Source organism: Arvicola amphibius, chromosome 1 (assembly GCF_903992535.2).
Source record: "Arvicola amphibius chromosome 1, mArvAmp1.2, whole genome shotgun sequence".
Lineage (NCBI taxonomy): Eukaryota > Metazoa > Chordata > Mammalia > Rodentia > Cricetidae > Arvicola > Arvicola amphibius.
Window position 1 is genome coordinate 36,792,637 of NC_052047.1, and position 18,023 is coordinate 36,810,659.

An 18,023-nucleotide genomic window follows, 5' to 3' on the forward strand; every position below is an offset into this window, starting at 1 on the left:
ACCACCGCTCGCCTGCTGGTGTGTGCCTCTAATCCCAGCACTCGGGAAGCAAAGGCAGGTGGATCTCTGTGTTTGAGGCCAGCCTGGTCTACAGAGAGTTCCAATACCTGAAGCGGCGTAAACGAACGACAAACAGAATTAACCAGGCTAGCTTGAAATAAAATATTTAGCTTTAATAAAAGGGGAAAAACTTACAAAGCCAGAGTTCCAGCGAAGAGCAGGAAAACAAAAAAAGCAAAAACAAATGCACACGGATGTTTTAAAGGTATTTGCCCCCCCCCGGGGACACGCCCCTCAAACAAGGGGATTGGTTAGCTCCCCCATCAAGTACCCACCCCCCCACAGCCAGAACTGTTACACAAACTCTGTCCCAAAAACCACCCCCCCATACAAAATCCAAAGTAGATCTAACATTTAGAAATGTGTGATATTATTAAAAGAAAGCTATAGAAGACCTCATTTGATTCCACTGGAAGCAACTATTACAGTGTGAAAATACTGGAGCAAGAACTAAGCATTTATTCTAGAATACTTTCACAGATTATCAGTAATAAGAGCAAAAAGTAGTCAGTGATTTACTTGGCTTGTTTTAGTTTGAGCTGAAATATTCCTTGGACCAAGTAATGGTCTTGACTGCCCTTTTCCCAAACCCAGTCCAAGGACTGAGGTCCCCTTCTCTGGCTCCTCATCCACCCTCGCTCTAGCTATCCACAGCCCAGCCTACCCCATGCCTACCCATGACTACTGTTGTTAAAGTGGTCAAGACACTAAAATCAAAACAAGAGCAAATCAAACAAATTATTTTAAATGTATGAGTTTTTACTTTAAAATATTAATTTGCCTTTAATTTCTACTTTATGTGCATGAATATTTTTCCTATGTATATGTCTGTCCATCATATGCATAGCTGGTGCCCACAGACACTAGAAGAGGCATCAGATCCCCTAAAGCTGGAATTACAGATGGTTGTGAGCTGCTGTGTGGGTGCTGCAAACAAAACCTAGGTCCTCTACAAGAGCAGCAAGTGCCCTTGAGCACTGAGCCACCTCTCCAGCCTGTCTTCAGTTTTTAATCTCGTTTCTTGTTTCACAAGAAAAAAAAACTAAAAAAAAAAAAATCACTAATTGGTACTAAAAACCATTGTTATGTGAAAGGTTGATAGAAATTGAGCTTGTACAGTCAGGTGTGGTGGTTCTCACACCCATAATCCCAGCACACAGGAGGCTAAGGCAGTGTCGGTGTCTGAAACCAGCCTGAGCTTCATAGCAAATTTGAGGCGAGACTAGGCTACATGATGAGACTCTATCTCAAATCTTCATGCATGAAAATGGAGGAGAAGTATTAAAAATGACAGAATGATACATTGCATTTTAGGTACTATTCATCGTAACATAATTTCAAATGGCTTAGTGGTAGTGTTTACCTAACGTGTACAAGGCCTAAATTTGATCTCCATTACCACAAAACTCCGAAGGGAAAAAAAAAAAAAGGAGGAGTATCAGGGTTTGAATAGAAAGTATACCCCGTGGGTTCACATGTATTTTGGGAGGTGACAGAAACTTTAGGAGGCAGTGCAGGTCACAGGAGGCATCTTGTCTCTAGGCCCCTCCTGCTGACATGATGTGAACAACTACATTCTGCCCCATTCTACAGCTGCCATGATGCCATGCCTCATCACAGGCCATAGCAACTGGGCCAGCTAAACCTTGGAAACCATGAGCCAAACATGATAAACCCTTCCTCCCTACTCACAACGGTCCTCTGGAAGCCAGAAATGACACTGTACATCAGAGGATCACTGCAAGTTTGAAGTCAAAATGATCAAAATAGAGTGTCAAACAATCCAGGGCTGCATAGCAAGACCCTGTCTCAAAAAAATAAATGTATTAAAGAACAGCTCTTCACCACTGAGTGGAGAAAGGAGTAGCTGCTGCTCCGCCACCTCACTTCATCTCACCCCTAAGGCACTGTGTGACCTCAAGAAGTAACAGTGTGATCCTTCAATCACTTTTTTTATGTGTACGAGTGGTTTGCCTTTATGTATGTCTGTGTACCACATGAATGTCTGATGCCCACAGAGGCCCCAAGAGGGCAATGGATCTCCTTGAACTGGAGTCACAGATGGTTGTGTGCTGTTGTGTGGGTGCTGGGAATTGAACCTAGGTTCTCTGGAAGAACAGCCAGTGCTCTTAACCACTAAGCCATCTCTCCAGCCCCAACAGTATAATTTGAAAGACCACATTCATATAGTCTTTTTGTTGTTGCTGCTGTTTGTTTTTCAAGACAGAGTTTCTCTGTGTAATCCTGGCTATCCTGGAACTCACTCTGTAGACCAGGCTGGCCTCATATACCTTTTATTCCAGTATATTGTTAGAACCATTCTACCATTTTCTATTTAATTACTCACTGTTGTTGTTCACCCCTTGCTGTACCTAATTCACAGTGTAAGTTTCATACACACAGGAAAAGACGTGCTGGGAAGTATTCTAGCACGGCGGCAGACCTCCAGTCCAAGTCCTTTTCTCTTGTACAGCATGTATTACTTCTACATGGGTATCTATACTTATATTTCAACTTGGGATTTTGTTTTTATATGCAGTGGTACTGAGTATTGAACCCAGAACTCAGATACATACTCTTGTTCTCTCTCTTCCTCCCTCTCTGACGTTTTATGTAGTTCAGGCTGGCCTAAACTTGCTATGTAGCAAGGACGATCTTTCTGCCTCCACCTCCCAAGTGCTAGAAGGGATCCCACATGCATGCCATAATGCCCGACCTCCAGTTACATTCCTAATGTACTACATATCTAAAACTATCCAGAGTTTATGCCATAATGCCCGACCTCCAGTTACATTCCTAATGTACTACATATCTAAAACTATCCAGAGTTTGTTTCACAATGTGTAGTTTACACCTCTGCCTTCTTCAATAATATTCTCAATCTCATGAAGTACTTCCACTCCCCAATGGCTCAAGCCATACATTTAGCAAAAATAATCCTTGATACCTTTCTTTGGGGGAAAGGGGAGGCGTTTTCTTTGTGTAGCCGTGGCTGTCCTGGAAATAGCCCTGTAGACCAGGCTGGCCTCTGCCTCCAGAGTACTAAGATTAAAGGCGTGTATCACCACCCTGTGGTTCCTGATTTTCGCTGACTGTGATCCTCTTTGAAGCTAGCACTTAACCTTATCCTCTCTTTTACGGATGTATTCTTATTTCCTTCACCTCTATCCCTACTATCGCCTTCAAACCACATCTCCAACTTCTTGCTTTCTCCTGTCTTTCAAGATTTTTTTTATTTATTTATTTCATATGTATGTATGATGCATGTATGTGGACATGTGCATTCCATGCTGTGCATGTGGGTGGGGTCAGAAGACAACTTAAAGCAATCTCTTCTCTTTTTCCATCAAGTAAAGATCTGGGTATTAAACTCAAGTCATCAGCCTTGACAGCGAGTGCCTTTCCCCCTAAACCATCTTCCTGGCCGGCCCCTTTCGTCTTATTCACCCATTATTCATTCCCTAACTAAACTTTGAGATGAAAACAAAGCATATTTTATATGCAAAAAAAATCAGTAGAGTGCTTTGTACATGGGAACCTTTTAATAAATCTGGAGTGAAGAAAAAGATAAACATAGTCCATAAACAGTTTGGTGCTCTACACAGTTTCAGGCTTCCATTTAGGGTCTTAGAATACACCCCCGGCACACAACAGGGATTCCGCCACTGGTTTTCTTTAGCTGGCACTCGGCCTCATGCACAGACGTCCTCTCTTCTGCCACTATTCCTCGGGTTGTGTCACATCATCAGCCTTTTGCTCTACTCGCTTTGTCTAGGTTCACCCAAGCTCACAGCTTCAACAACTATAACTGATTCTATTAAGGAATTCTCTCCCAAATTCCATAGCTAAACTGCCTCGTGAATATTCCATGGCTACTTCAACGTAAAATTTTCATGATTCGGGGCTGGAGAGATGGCTCAGAGGTTAAGAGCATTGCCTGCTCTTCTAAAGGTCCTGCGTTCAATTCCCAGCAACCACATGGTGGCTCACAACCATCTGTAATGGGGTCTGGTGCCCTTCTGGCCTGCAGGAATACACACAGACAGAATATTGTATACATAACAAATAAATAAAATTAAAAAAAATTTCATGATTCTCTGGTTTTCAACATCAAGTTCCATCAAGCTGGTAATGCATTCAGGGACTCTTATGACCTGCTCCCTCACCATAATCCCCTAAATTCACACGTTCTCTATTGCATCTGTAGCTGCACACTTGCTTCTGTCAGGAAGCACCACGTATCTGCCTTATACGTGCTCAACCCAGAGATCCCGCTACGCCACCCCACTAAAGCAATACTTCCTAGATCAATTAACTTTCTTCCAGAAAAGTCATCCACTCTCCCAAAGCCTGAGTTCAACTCAACTGCCAGTACATCCTAGCCACACCTTTATCTTGACACCTTTGTGTCTACTTTAAACTATTACTATGAAAGATATGTGTATTATTTACCAAACAAAAACTCAATAAATATCCTGTACACCAGTATAAGCCAAAAATGCTGCTAGTTCTTTCAAACAGCAGACTTACCAGTTCAGCACCTGGAATACCCAGGTCCTTAATATAGAAAATCTCTTTCCTACAAAACCCAGTTCATACAGACAAGTAACTAAGAATGGAAATGGACGTGCTTTATATATTTCCCACCCCTTCCTCCACTGGGGGTCAGCATCCTACTAAGAGAACATAGGCTACAGAAGTGTCATCAAATAGCACACAGAGCCACTAACATGAGACACTAAGTAAATAAGCCTGAGCTGACAGGAACTAGGTCCCATCCTTAGCAGAAGGAGAAATGAAGTCCATATATATTTTAAGTACAGGAAAGGTCCAGCCATGGTCACGTTCCCACCCTCATAGCCTCCTTCACCATACAACTTCTATTATATTGTCACATGAGCCAATAACACCCACCCCTACAGGCCACTTCCAGAACCTGGACTCCAAAATGTCCTAACTAATAACAAGAAAACCAAATAGATGGAAATTAGATGTCAGAGACTATTTTACATTCCAGCTTGGAAAATTTTCATCAGAACCAATGTCTCTCTCTGTTCTTTTTCTACTAAGTAAGCACCCAAATTACTATCTAATTGCTTTTTCTATTATATTTCAATGCAACTCAGATCATATTTTTCAGGCATTTTGTTATACCTTAACCTAGCACATGGTGAAATGACAAACAAGCAAGCAATCACAGTGTGATCACGAGAACACAGAGTGCTAAGGAAACACGGGGCCTGTGTTCCCCAGGCTTGTGTCAAAGAGCTCTTTGGTAGACTACCGCCCACATGGAGACATGGCAGACAAGTATGACTTAGCAAACAAAAGTGGTGGTAACCAAGGAAATAAGGAGGCAATCAAGACAGAAAAGGGCCTCTAATAATGCTTAGATTGAAAGAACTCAGCATGGTAAAGGAAAAATGCAAGGAACTGTGTAAGATTTGCTCCCTGAGGGAAGGGGAAGGCACAGGAGGATCGAGTTAGTCTCGAGTCCAATCACAAGGATCCTGAAAGCCAAAGCTAGCTCATGAAGCAATCAAGAGGAAAAATTTTTTAAAGTCCCACAACCATCAAGGCTGTAGTGGTGCACATCTTTATTCCCAGCACTCAGAAGGCAGAAACAAGATCTTCTGAGTTTAAGGCCAGCCTGGTCTAGAGAGCAAGTGCCAGGACAGCCAGGGCTACACAGAGAGAGACTTGTCTCAAAAAACAGAAAAAAACAAACAAAAAAAATCCCATATCCAAGTTACCTACTCAACTCAAATGTATTAGAAGGATGACTCTAGCTCCAGTGAAAGCACACAAACCACTGGATGAGCAGGGAAGAAGTTACTCAAGCACACAGGCTGAGATGATGCTACATTGTTGCTATAATGGCAACAGTAAGGATAAAGAAATATACCCAAAAGATTATCTGAGAAATATCCAATGAGGTCCATTGGTTGATCACAAGCAAAATGAAAAGGGATACAAAGAACAGCTTACATTTCTGACAAGCAGTGTATACACATATGCACTACCTAGTTTAATCTTCCCAGAGAGATGAGGAGAAAATGGACGGTCCTGTGTACTTTTTTGGTTGGAGGCTAGGACAGCTGATGATCACAGCTTCGGGATCTGTAGAGTACGAATCACGTGAAAGAACATCCAAAGGGCATGTCATCAAGACAGATGTCCAGGTGCTGGAAAAGAGCTTTGGGCTAACGATTTACACAATTATCAGCAAGTACATGGTAACAGCAGAAAATCCTGATCTGGCAGTGGTAGAGCTTGCTTTTAATCCCAGCACTCAGAAGGCAGAGGCAGACAGAGCTCTGACAGCCTGGTCTACAGAGTGAGTTCCAGGACAGTCAGGGCTGCTACACAAAGAAACTATCTGGAAAAACAAAAAACAAAAAAAAAAAAAAAATCAAGTATCTGTCGTTCATACTAAAAGTTATTTAATACCCACATTCTTCCAGGGGAGTGGTTCTCAACCTGTGGGTTGCACATCAGATACCCTGCATCTTAGACATTTTCACTAAAATTAGTAACAGCAGCAAAATTAGTTATGAAGTCGAAATGAAATTTTATGGTTGGGGGGTCACTATAACACAAGTAACTGTATTAAGGGCTGGAGAGGTGGCTCAGTGGTTAAGAGCACTGGCTGCTCTTTCAGAGTTCCTGAGTTCAATTCCCAGCACCCACATGGTGGCTCACAGCCATCTATAGAAGGACTTGATGTCCTCTTCTGCCATAAAAGTGTACATGCAGATGGAGCACTCATACACATAAAGTAAATAAATGAATCTTAAAAAATTTAACTGTATTCAAGGATCACAGCATTAAGAAGGTTCAGAACCACTGGTCTAGGATGTTGGAAATGGTATTAAGCCAAAAATACTAAGATTCAATACCAGCCTCTCAGCAATCCTAGCCTTTGGAGAATGTTACTCAATACAGTAGTATGGGAAGGACTGAAGATGCCTTTACAGTAAGTAACATTACCTTTCAAAGCTGTGTCAGGAGAACGTATAGGGAAAGATGACAGTAAGCAGAGGCTCTTTTGTTATTGTGGGGTTTTTTGAGACAGCATCTTACAACAGAGCCCTAGCTAGAGTTGAAATCACTATGCAAACTAGACTGGCCTTGAACTTACAGTGATCCCCCTGCCTCAGCTTCCCCAGTACTAGGATTACAGGACTGAGACACCATGCCCACCTAGAAAATGAATGTTACTGCCCACTCTGAAACAACAGCAAAAACTTGAGTCCTATTCATGTCACTCTCCCAAATAATTCTTAAATTTAATTAACAGGAAGCACTTATTAAATGTCCTATTTAAGACTGGATTGAGGACCAGGCATGATGGTGCGCACCTTTAATCCCAGCAGTTAGGAGACAGAAGCAGGGGAAATTTTTGTGAGCTTGAGGCCACCTGGATGGACAGTTGAGTTCTAGGACAGTCAGGACTATGTAAAGGGACACTGCCTCAAAAACAAACAAAAAACCGATAATCAGCGTTTGTTGCCTTTCTCCCTCTGCCCACTCATTCTTTCTTTCTTTTCTTTTGTAAGTGTGTATGGCTATTTTGCCTGTATATATGACTGTACACATGGATATTTGGTGCCCATGGAGGAGAAAGGAGGATGCTAGCCATCTGGGTGCTGGGAATAAAACCCAAGACCTCTGGAAGAGGAGCCAGTGCTCTTAACTGTTGAGCGCCTTTCCAGCGCCTCCTCACCCACCCCACAGACATACTTTTTGGCTTTTTGAGGTAGGATTTCTAGCTCAGACTGGCCTGAAACTCATTATGTAGCCCAGGCTAAACCTAAACTCATTTGTGGCAGTCTTCCTGGCTCAGTTTCCCAAGTCCTGAGATTACAGGTAGAAACCACCACTCTCAGCTTGTTTTTGGGTTTAGAAACCCTATTTGAATTACATTCAAGTTCTACAACAGAATTATTTCTGGACGCTTAGAGTTCACCTGTATGTCTTTCATCATCTATTGGGACTGTGGTGGGTGTACATTTAAGATGATGCAGCTTTTATCAGCAGTAAGACCCAAGATCATTCTTAGCCACATACTAAAATCAAGTTCAGTCTGGACTACATGACACTGTGTCAAAAAAATAAAAGGATACGCACCAGCAATCCATATTTAAAACAATGGACTGTTGACCATCAGGTGTTTTTAGTGAACCTGGCATGCACTAACCAGCTTCAGTAGGAGCAACTATATGGAATTTCTGACTAGTTATTCATTGATTGGTAGTCATAAAAATCCAGCTGACTCATCAATTTAACATCCCATAGAAATCAATGAGGTATTCTTTTGTTAAGTTCTGTGTGTTCAGATAGAATCGATTAACTGTAGTCTAGGTGTATTAATAATCACTGGAAGGCAATGAGCTCTGAGCTCTGAGCGCTGAGCGCTGGGCTAAGAAGGAAACTGTCCCCAGCTCTGAAAGGCCTTCCTTCTAACCACCTCAAAACCTACACTGGGCAGAAGACCTTCTGAGGACGGCTAGGAAGATACGAGGAAATCCAATAACAAAAGTCTTTAACCTTATACTCCTTATACACAGGGAAACTAAGTGAAGGAAGGAAAAATGTCTAGGTGAGAATCTGATACATCTTATTTCATCCACGTAAGACATATTTGTACATTACATACATACTGGTAGTAGACCCTACAGTCAATGACACGTCAGCTTACCTGGAAAATTTATTATACTGATACATACAAATGGTAAGCATATTTTATAATTAATAGGTTGAATGGATTTTTGAAAATGTAGTTATTTTCTGGGTATCAAAGATTTAAGCCAGACATCGTGGGATTCGCCTTTAATCCTAGCTTGGGAGGTAGAGGCAGGTAGATTTCTATATGAGTTTGAGGCCAGCATGGTCTACATAGAGTTCAGGACAGTCAAGGCTAGCAACATAGTGAGACTCTATCTCAGATAAAAAGCAAATGAAGTTCTAGTTTCAAAGGCCCACAGAAATATGTTAAGAGAAAGGTTAGAATCATAAAAGCCTAGGTTTCCCTGAACCTTCTTGTATACCTTGCTTGGGTGACTTTGAGCAATTTGAATAGTTCCCACTTTTCTTGCCTGTAAAACAAAACTTTTTGAAAACAACGCATGCAAATTTCATAGTAAGGTGAACTAAATGTGAATACTATACATAAAGTCCTTAAAACAGTACCTGGCATCAGTATGTGTGATTTGATTGCCATGAACGTGAAGGCAGTAAAGGGAATAATGTATTACTCTGCCTAGCACAGGGAGTATCAAAAGAACTTTGATCTCAATTCCTACATAAACCATTTTCAACAGAATTTAAGAGATATATGTTGTGATTCACTACTTGACCTAACAGATGGCTCTTCCCCAAGCTTACATTATTTTGCATATGAAAGATTGAAAGGAAGACAAAGAAAACGGGCATTTCTTTTCTAAAAGTCAAGCTGACTAGTAAGTAAACTGCCCTCTGGGTCCGGGGGCCAGTTAAGCACCTGAGAAGCAAAGGCAGGCGATCTTTCGGATGAGGCCAACATGAACAATAAAGGACGAGGCCAACATGAACAATAAAGGACGTCCCAGGCCAGCCAAGGCTTCACGTATCAAGATCCTATCTCAAAAAATAAAATTAAGCTTCCTTTGTATATCCAAAGGCAAAGATAATCAGGATTAATGATGGTTTTAAAAGGAAATTTTTTAAAAAACACATCTCCAGTGATAGTAGTTAGCCTCTAACTGTATACAAGACACATGCCTTTACCATAACTTATGCCCATTTTTCTACGAAGTTCAGTGCTGCCACTGTCTCCGCTTCACAGCGACTAAAGTCAACAGGTGCACAGACCCGGAGAGTACAGACAGGAGAGGCAGGTCTCTTAAGCCTTTCTCTTATGCCTTTCCAGGTTGGGGTGTTTATTGGTTTTTGTTGTTTTCTTTTCTCTTCGCCTGTGAACTAAATCGCGGCCTCTCTGCAGAGGAGCAACAGCCATTTCTTTCTAATTCTTCCCACCACCTCCACCACTGTAGTCGTCCCCCCCCCAATCCTCGCAGAACATTTAAATAATACGTTGGCATAGTAACTGAAAACTGACTTCAATTATGACCATTAACAACAACAAAAATCCGCTGAAAGAAAACCGAATCACAGTTATTAATGCACAAAACGCATGTTTATATTTCTAAAAATTATCTCTGTGAAACCTGAGCCATACGAGTTCAAATGAGTTGCAGTCGAGAGCTAATTTGAAAGACAACAGTGGAAGCGATTTCGCGAAAGGACTAAAAAAGCGAATACTGTTACCAAAGGATAACGTATTAAAATAAACAAGTGGGAGCGGGGGAGGCAGCGGCAAATCAGTCATTGTTTTCTAAAAGGCCAGGTTATCTCCGGGATTTTCTTCCCGAGCTCAACCAATCCCCACCTTTTCTGAGTTAACCAGTCTCCAGGCAAGCCGCGCTTCCTGATTGGCTCAGCAGCATGGAGTAGAAAAAGCAGCCAATCCCTCCGGCGTCAGAACTGTGCTATGGAGACGTTACAACCACTGCATGGCAGGAATGTGTACAAACCTGTCGGTGCAGCAAATTTCAGCTGCTACTCCTAAAGACAGTTGCGGAAGGATTCCCTAAAACCTGCGGGCCCTAGCTCAGATGTGGCTTCGACTTAAAATAATAATAATAATAATAATAATAATAATAATAATAATAATAATAATAAATTCCTCCGCTCTTTTTCGGGGAAGGGGGGAATCAAAGTGTCGTAACCAAAAGCGCCAACGGGATAAACTCTGCCCTCGGTATGACTCATTCTCTAGAAGCCGGTGTCCAGAGAGCTCGCACTGGGTCTCGAAGAGCGGGAGGGAAAGTTGGAGCTGGGAAGGGGCCGGGGTGGCAGGCGCACAGTCCCAGAGGGAGGCGAGCCCGCGGGCGGCGGGCGAGCAAGCGAGCGTGTGTGCTCCGGGAGTGAGTAAATAAACACCTCTACTAGCACTACGTGCCCGGGCAGGCGGCCCAAGTTCCCAGAAGGCTCGGCCTGGGAACCGGCGGAGAGCTCGCGGGGGCGCGGGGTCAAGTCGGGGCGAGAAGGCACCGGGAGAGCCCCAGGGGCGGGAGGGGTGTGTCGCGGCCTGGAGGCCCGCCAGGCGCTGGAGGCCCGGGAAGCGGCCGCGGCGCCCGCCTTCTCTCGGCCTCGGGCCGCGCGCCAGGGCCCGCCTCCCGCGACGCCTCACTCCCCTTCCGCCCGGAGCCCGGCCCGCGCCTGCCCGGGTCTCCGCGTCGCTCGCCGCCGGCCTCGGGCCCTCCTCTGTGGGCTCCGCGCTCCCGGGATATTCCCCCTCTCCTCCTTCCTTCTCTTTCTCCCTCCGGCCCCCTTCTCCCCGGGTCCCGTCCCGTCTTCCCCCAGCCTCCGTCTTTACCTGTCGCGGGAGCGGGGACGTCGAGGCCCGGGCCGCGTCGTCGAGTGAGCGAGCGCCGCGGGTCCGCAACCCTTTCCCGCCGCCGCCACTGCGCTCTCTCCGGCGCGGCGCGGGGCTGGCGAGCAGCTGTGGCCGCGAGGGGGTGGGGGAGAGACGCAGCCGCGAGCGTGCGGAGCGGGGACACAGTGCCGCTCTCCGTCCGACCCGGGAAGAGCAGCCTCGCAGGAGCCCGCCGTGCGCAGGAGCCCGCCGCGAGAGGGCGGGTGGGCGGCCGCGTGGGGAGGGGTCTCGCGGCCGCCGCAATGGCTGCCACGTAGCCAGGTGGATCGCCGCCCTCCGCCCCCGCCCCGACTCAGGGCTGTGACCTCCGCCACACAGCTCCAGTTCCCGCGGGGCTCGGCCCGGGTGTGTCGGCCCACGGCGGAGCGCTGGCCCGGAGACCCCAGCCCACCGGTGCTGTCACCTCGCGGGCTCCCTTTTGAGAAGTGAGTCCCGGGCCTGGCGGGCGGCGCAGCCCGGGACCCGGGGCCCCGAGGGCTCTCTCTCTCCCGGAAGCTTGCGGCGCTTCCTTCGTCCCCTCGGGCTCCGGGGAAGGCGGGCGCGGGTCCCTTCGCGGTGACGCGGGGCTTGAGTAAACGCCCCGGGGAGCCGCGGCCGGGTCAAGCCCTCACCTCTCTCCCGAAAAGCAAAACAAGGTCGTTTTTTTGGCCCGGGCAGCGAGGGAGGAACTGGGAGCTGGGGCGGGCCGGGCTGCAGCTGCGAGGTCGGAGGGGCGAGGCGATGGGGCCCGCGCTGTCCCCCACGGGGGCCCCCGCTCGCTCGGGGCAGACTGGCGGCGGCGCCCCGCGGGAAACAAAGGGCCCCGCGGCCGCAGCGACCCGGACGGAGGCTGCCGGCTCCCGGCCCGCGCCGCCAACGTGCGGTCGGCACACGCTGGCCCGAGCCCAAAAGAGCTGCAGCCTTTGCCCCCGTGGAGCTGGAGTTTTCAGGTGCCAAGAAAAAGCAACAGTGTTCCCTTCCCTCTTAGGATCCTGGATTATTAGCCCGTCCCCTAAACCCGCTCCATGTTTTTCTTGCTGGACTCTGCTGCTCTTCCCTGTTTAATTTGTTCTGTCCTGACATGCAACGGTCAGTGCTTTCAGAGTACAAAAGTGTCTTACACTAGCCTTCTGATTAATGATGGTACTGACCGCTTCGCCTTTTCTGTTTTCTTCAGGAGTTTCCTCTCTCTTTGTAATTACTTTGTATTTGTTCGCTGCCCCACCCCACCCCCATCCCCGCAGCAGTAAACTAACCTCATGATAAAGTATTCATGTACATCAAAGATACAGATTATCTGTCAATGCTGTTACGGCAATTACTTAAACTGAATGTAAATTTGGACAGAATACAAGTAAAAAAATCCCTTTTAAGTCTGGTTTGAAAGCTTTCACACTCAAAAAAGTCTAGTGGGTTTTTTTCTAGAAACTAGAACATTTCAGCAGAGACTTAGGATGATAAATTTTCTGAAAAATCTCCCACACAGAAAAGAATATAAAAGGAAAAATTATTTTCATTTTCTTTTTGTCTTTTTAGAGATCTTGAGTTTCAGTGTTTAGAAAAATTACTACACAAACACCTTGCAGGCTTTTTCTAAATATTATCATAAACAAAAATTGTAATAATCCAGAATCCCAAGCATACATAGCTATTGCTGAGAACCTAACATTAACTCTGCTTCTAGGCAGCTATTAGGAGACTAATAACTAATTATACCACTTTTGAAATGAAAGAACCTTAATAATTATAAACTTGAAACAAATCTAGCAAATTTATATTAATTTTGTTCACCTGGAGTATGTTCGACATGATAATAAACTTGTATTTAAGTTCTTGATTTTCTTTTGAACATCTGTTAAAGATTTATCACATCTTAAGTCTAAACAATAAAAAAGGAATTAACATTAGAGAATATATATTCAAGGCAAACACCACCCAAGCTGAATTATTTTTGCTTACTATTCAAAAGAAAAATGTCAACCCCATAAAATTCTGAAAGTCAGACGCAAAGAACAAAGCAATCTTGACCAGCTTTCGCAATGCCAGGCTTGCTTTATGAATAGCTACAAGGCTCCTGGTTCCCTATTGGTTCCCATTCTAAGCCAATAGGAAAAGTACAACACATCTTTCAAAGGGAAGACAGCATTGGAATAAATGGATTGTTTGTCACATTCTCTTTCAAGCTCATGTGTCCTGTAATTTCAAAGAAAAAATGTAAGACTTTTGAATTCCTGATGGGTTCTACTCCTCATGATCCACCCTCTGCAGTCTTCAATTGCCTCTAGTATAATTGGTTATAATTAATTATGGGAAAGTAATATTATTTAAAATACCAAGTAAATGTGAAGAAGTAGGCAAAATGCCTACTCGCTAATACCTTTATTGATGAGGTAAGTCCTCAAATTTTAGTCAAGAGACTAACCTTTAAGGAAATGGTGAAATCGGTAAATGTTTTGAAAAATGACGTTGATTTTTGTGAATAAAATTGCCAAAGCATCACAATTCTATTACTCTATCTAGAGCCACTTTGAACATATGTAATGCGTAAATTCTAAACCTGCTTGTTTATATTTGCCCTGAGAACCGAAGTATGATTTCATTCCAACAAAAAGTAGTATGTGGGGCCTTTATGTTCCTCTGTCTTTGATTCTGATTTACAGCATTCTGGTTAATTCCAGTTACTTACATATGTGTGCTCTCCATTACTGGACTATCAGTTCCTGGAAGATAGGTCGTTTCCACCCCGCCTCGTCTTCCCCACTGCCAAACTCAGATACTTGTGCGCCATAAGCAAATGTGCTAAGTGAGTAAGCACACCCTGTGACAGCAGATGGCTAATCAAAAGGAAATCTGTCTGGGTTTTTTTCTTACATGATAGCTTATTGATTGTTTTCATTCCCAATTACACCCTGAATTGTTGCTAGAATGTTATTAAAAAGAAAGCAGAACATACACTGACATCCCGTGTCTTGTTTCAGGTCTCAGGACTGGGGTTGTAGGTCAGTTACAGCACCCTGTGCTTGCTTAGTGTGTGAAGCCTCAGCACTATGAAAGCTAAGCAAGGCCTGTGGAAACGATAGTAGATCCCACTGCTGTTATCTAAAGTAAATAAGTTCTAGTGGTTTTGTGTCAGGCTTCTTTACCACATCCAGACAATGGTAGTTTTGTGGCCTCGGGGAATTGCTTCAATATTCCAAACTCTCCTTATCTTTCAGTTGCCACTCATGGTATCTGCTCTCTGATTAAATAATGAACACGTTAGAAGCTCAATAAATTATAGATATGAGTGGGCTCAGTCATGAAGAAAATCTAATTTTCTACAATTATCTATAAAAGGTAGGTAGGATCACTTAAAGTTGTCAGAGGTTGGGAACATACATGGCTCAGTGGGTAAAATGTTCGCCATGGAAGTGTGAGGACCAGATTTCAGAGCCCTGGGACACAGATAAATGGCAGATGTGGCAGCCTCCCTCTAATCTGATCACTTGGAAGGTGGAGAAATGATCTCTCCTGCAAATAGCCACATCAGCGAGTGAGTAAATAGTATATGTGTGTTAATCTGGAGGGTTCCTTTTAGCTCTGTGCTTTTCCTCTTAAGTTCACAGAGCCTTTAGGATACACATGTGATAATGAGTTTTAAGAGTGTTGTAATACTAAATACCTCCAAACTTACTTGACTACAAGTAAGTAGTCAAATTAACGGCAAGTGTCTCAGGATATATCCAGATTGTATTTATTCTATAGGAGGAAACATTTATCTATGCATTTGACAGTCCGTGCTTCCAAATCCTGCTACTTAGGCCAGCTTGTCAACATAGGCCTGAAACCCAGCTATAGGGAAGGCTGAGACAGAAGGATCGTAAGCCCAAAGCAGCCTAGGCATCTTCATGGGCCCTGTCTCACAATATCGAAAGCAGTGAAGAGGGCTGGGAATGCAGGTAGAGCACCTGCCTAGGATGCATGAGACCGTGGGGTCAGTCCCCAGAAACATGACAATGATGATGAGCCAGCCACTCTTAAAGAAATGGAGCTGGAACAGGTGCTCTTGAGAAGCAGACCTTTGTTTTATCCAGTTTCTCAACATACGCAAGCATGCAGCAAACACTAAACCTAAAAGGAGAGAAATGGGGATTGGTAAAGATTATTAAAAAAAAAAAACCCACAACCAAGGATAGTGTCCTCATTTCTGGGATAAGCTCTGTATTTTTGTGAGGGCTTTTATGATAAGCCACATCTCAGATTGGAATCTTGCTACGATTATATCATCTGTTTCATATCACTATGAATTTTCATATCATGACAGGGGCTTAACATGTGCACCACCACCACCACCACCAAGGATAACCATGATGTGTATATTCTTTAACCAGGAAGAAAACTGTATTGTTGTGAGATTATTTGTACACTGTGGGAAAATATACTGCTGTGATTTGGTGTAAAAAAAATACAAATAAATGGTCAATAGGTAGGCAGGAGGTGTAGGCGGGACTTCCAGGTGAAGAGAGAAAGGAAGAAGAGGAGGAATCTAGGTGGGCAGGAGACACAGGAGGTGCAAGACGAAAGAGTGATAATGCACATGATAGAATGTAGATTAATATAAATGGATAGATTTAAGTTATAAGAGCTAGTTAAGCACAAGCCTAAACTATAAGCTGAACTTCTATAATTAATAAGTCTCCATGTCATTATTTGGGAGCTGGCTGGCAGGACAGAGAAAGACTCATTACATATGGTGTCCAACGTGGAGGCTGGAATATCCACATAGGGTCGGAGAAAGTGCTCCCTTGGGTAGGCTCAGTGCACAAAGGCGTGACTCACTTAAAAGACCCTACTATACAGCCAAGCACTGGAGCAGCAGGCACTGGGTGCAAACTCCCACTTCAGACAGACACAAGAAATTCCCAGAGGTGGGGCTAGGAAATGTGACTCCAGCAGTATAAGAGTGGTGGTGGTGTATGCCTTTAATCCCAGCACTCGGGAGGCAGAGGCAGGCGGATCTCTGAGTTCGAGGCCAGCCTGGTCTACAAGAGCTAGTTCCAGGACAGGCTCCAAAGCCACAGAGAAACCCTGTCTCGAAAAACAAACAACAACAACAACAACAACAAAACAAAAAAAGTAGGCTCTCAGGGAACTGAGGTGGGCAGAACCAGTCGCCAGCATGCCATATACTAAGCAGAGTCTAGGTGATGGAGAAGTTGGCCCTGGTGACCTCTGGACCCTGGAGGAATTGAGTACCCCTGATAGCAGATTTACTCAAGAGAAAGAAGAGTTGAGACCTGTAGGCCTAGGCTGCTCTTCCAGAGTCTGTCAGTTTGGTAAGCGTTTCTTTCCCCTCCATTGGGATCAGTGAAGAGGTAGCAAAAAGCTAGGATTTCAACTCCCAGGAAAGATAATATCACAGAGAAGAATCAGTTCACCATGTATAATCCCAGCACCCCAGCACTTGAGAGGTAGAGACAGGAAGAGCTACGGTTCAAGACTAGCCTTGTCACCTTGGCTACAAGTCAAATTTGAGATAAGCCTGCTATCAAAGACTTTGTCTCAAAAAGTGAGACAGAGAAAGAAAAGAATAAAAAAGAAAAACAAAGCATTTCTTAGAAATTCTATCCTTATTAGAAAGATTGCTGCCTTCAGTTTTGTGTGGTCCCCTATCATAACTAGGAACTGAAGGCATCTTGGGAGAGCCTGATTATATGGTTTCCTCTCATTTTGACTAAGACATTGGTGTGCCAGCTGTAGGGGCATAATTTGCTCACCCTAGTTTGGTCATCTCGCTCCAGCTTGCCATTAATCAGAAAACAGTCTATGACTAGGCTTCCCTTGAAGATTTTTCTACAAAAGAAGAGTGTCTCAAGTAGGTGGTAAATAAGCAAACTGCTTTATGTTCCTTTTTAATTGATTTTTATTGAGCTCTACATTTTTCTCTGCTCCCCTCCCTGCCTCTCTCATCCCCTTCAACCTTCTCCCAAGGTCCCCATTCTCCAAATTTACTCAGGAGTCTACTTACCCTGCTTTATATTCTTACATAATAAATCATCAGTCTGGTTTACAAGTCATTCTAAGAGACAATATTTAAAAAACCCACAGATTCAAGCAACGTATTTGTTGAACTGAATTTAAAAAAAAAAAAAAACATTATTGAATCTGAGAAGTTCAGGTTTGGAATCTGAGCCATGATGGCTTGATCCAAGTTCTTACAACCCTACAAGACTCAATCTTGTAGTAGGTTTTTATTAGCTGGGGTTCAATTTTTCCATTTTCTAAGCACAACCTGTCATTACACTGCTTCTCCTAGTTTCCAGTCTTCAGACCAGTCAAGGGGGTGAAGAAACATGCCAGCAAAATTTTTCCCCAGTTATCATTTTCCTACAATTCTATCCAATGAGAGGAAATTAAGAATACATAATTTTTCTTTGTGGATCCTAACTCGGAAAAGATTAGTCATTAGCAGTTAGTTCTATGTAAAACAAACTATGTCCTTTATTCTTGGCCAAAGAATAAGAGA

At 44.0% G+C, this 18,023-nt stretch overlaps 1 protein-coding gene across 3 annotated transcripts in view; it reads right to left on the minus strand.

Moving 5' to 3' along the window:
* N4bp2 (NEDD4 binding protein 2) overlaps positions 1-12,399 on the minus strand; it is a 77,140-nt gene extending 64,741 nt beyond the window's left edge. For 2 of the 3 annotated variants that reach the window (XM_042054759.1, XM_042054760.1), the window contains exon 1: positions 11,480-12,399. The gene's annotated coding sequence lies outside the window, so the exon portion shown is untranslated. The remainder of the gene's footprint in view (positions 1-11,479) is intronic. The other variant, XM_038322264.2, reaches the window with a different exon arrangement.
* Between the last annotated feature and the right edge of the window lie 5,624 nt (positions 12,400-18,023).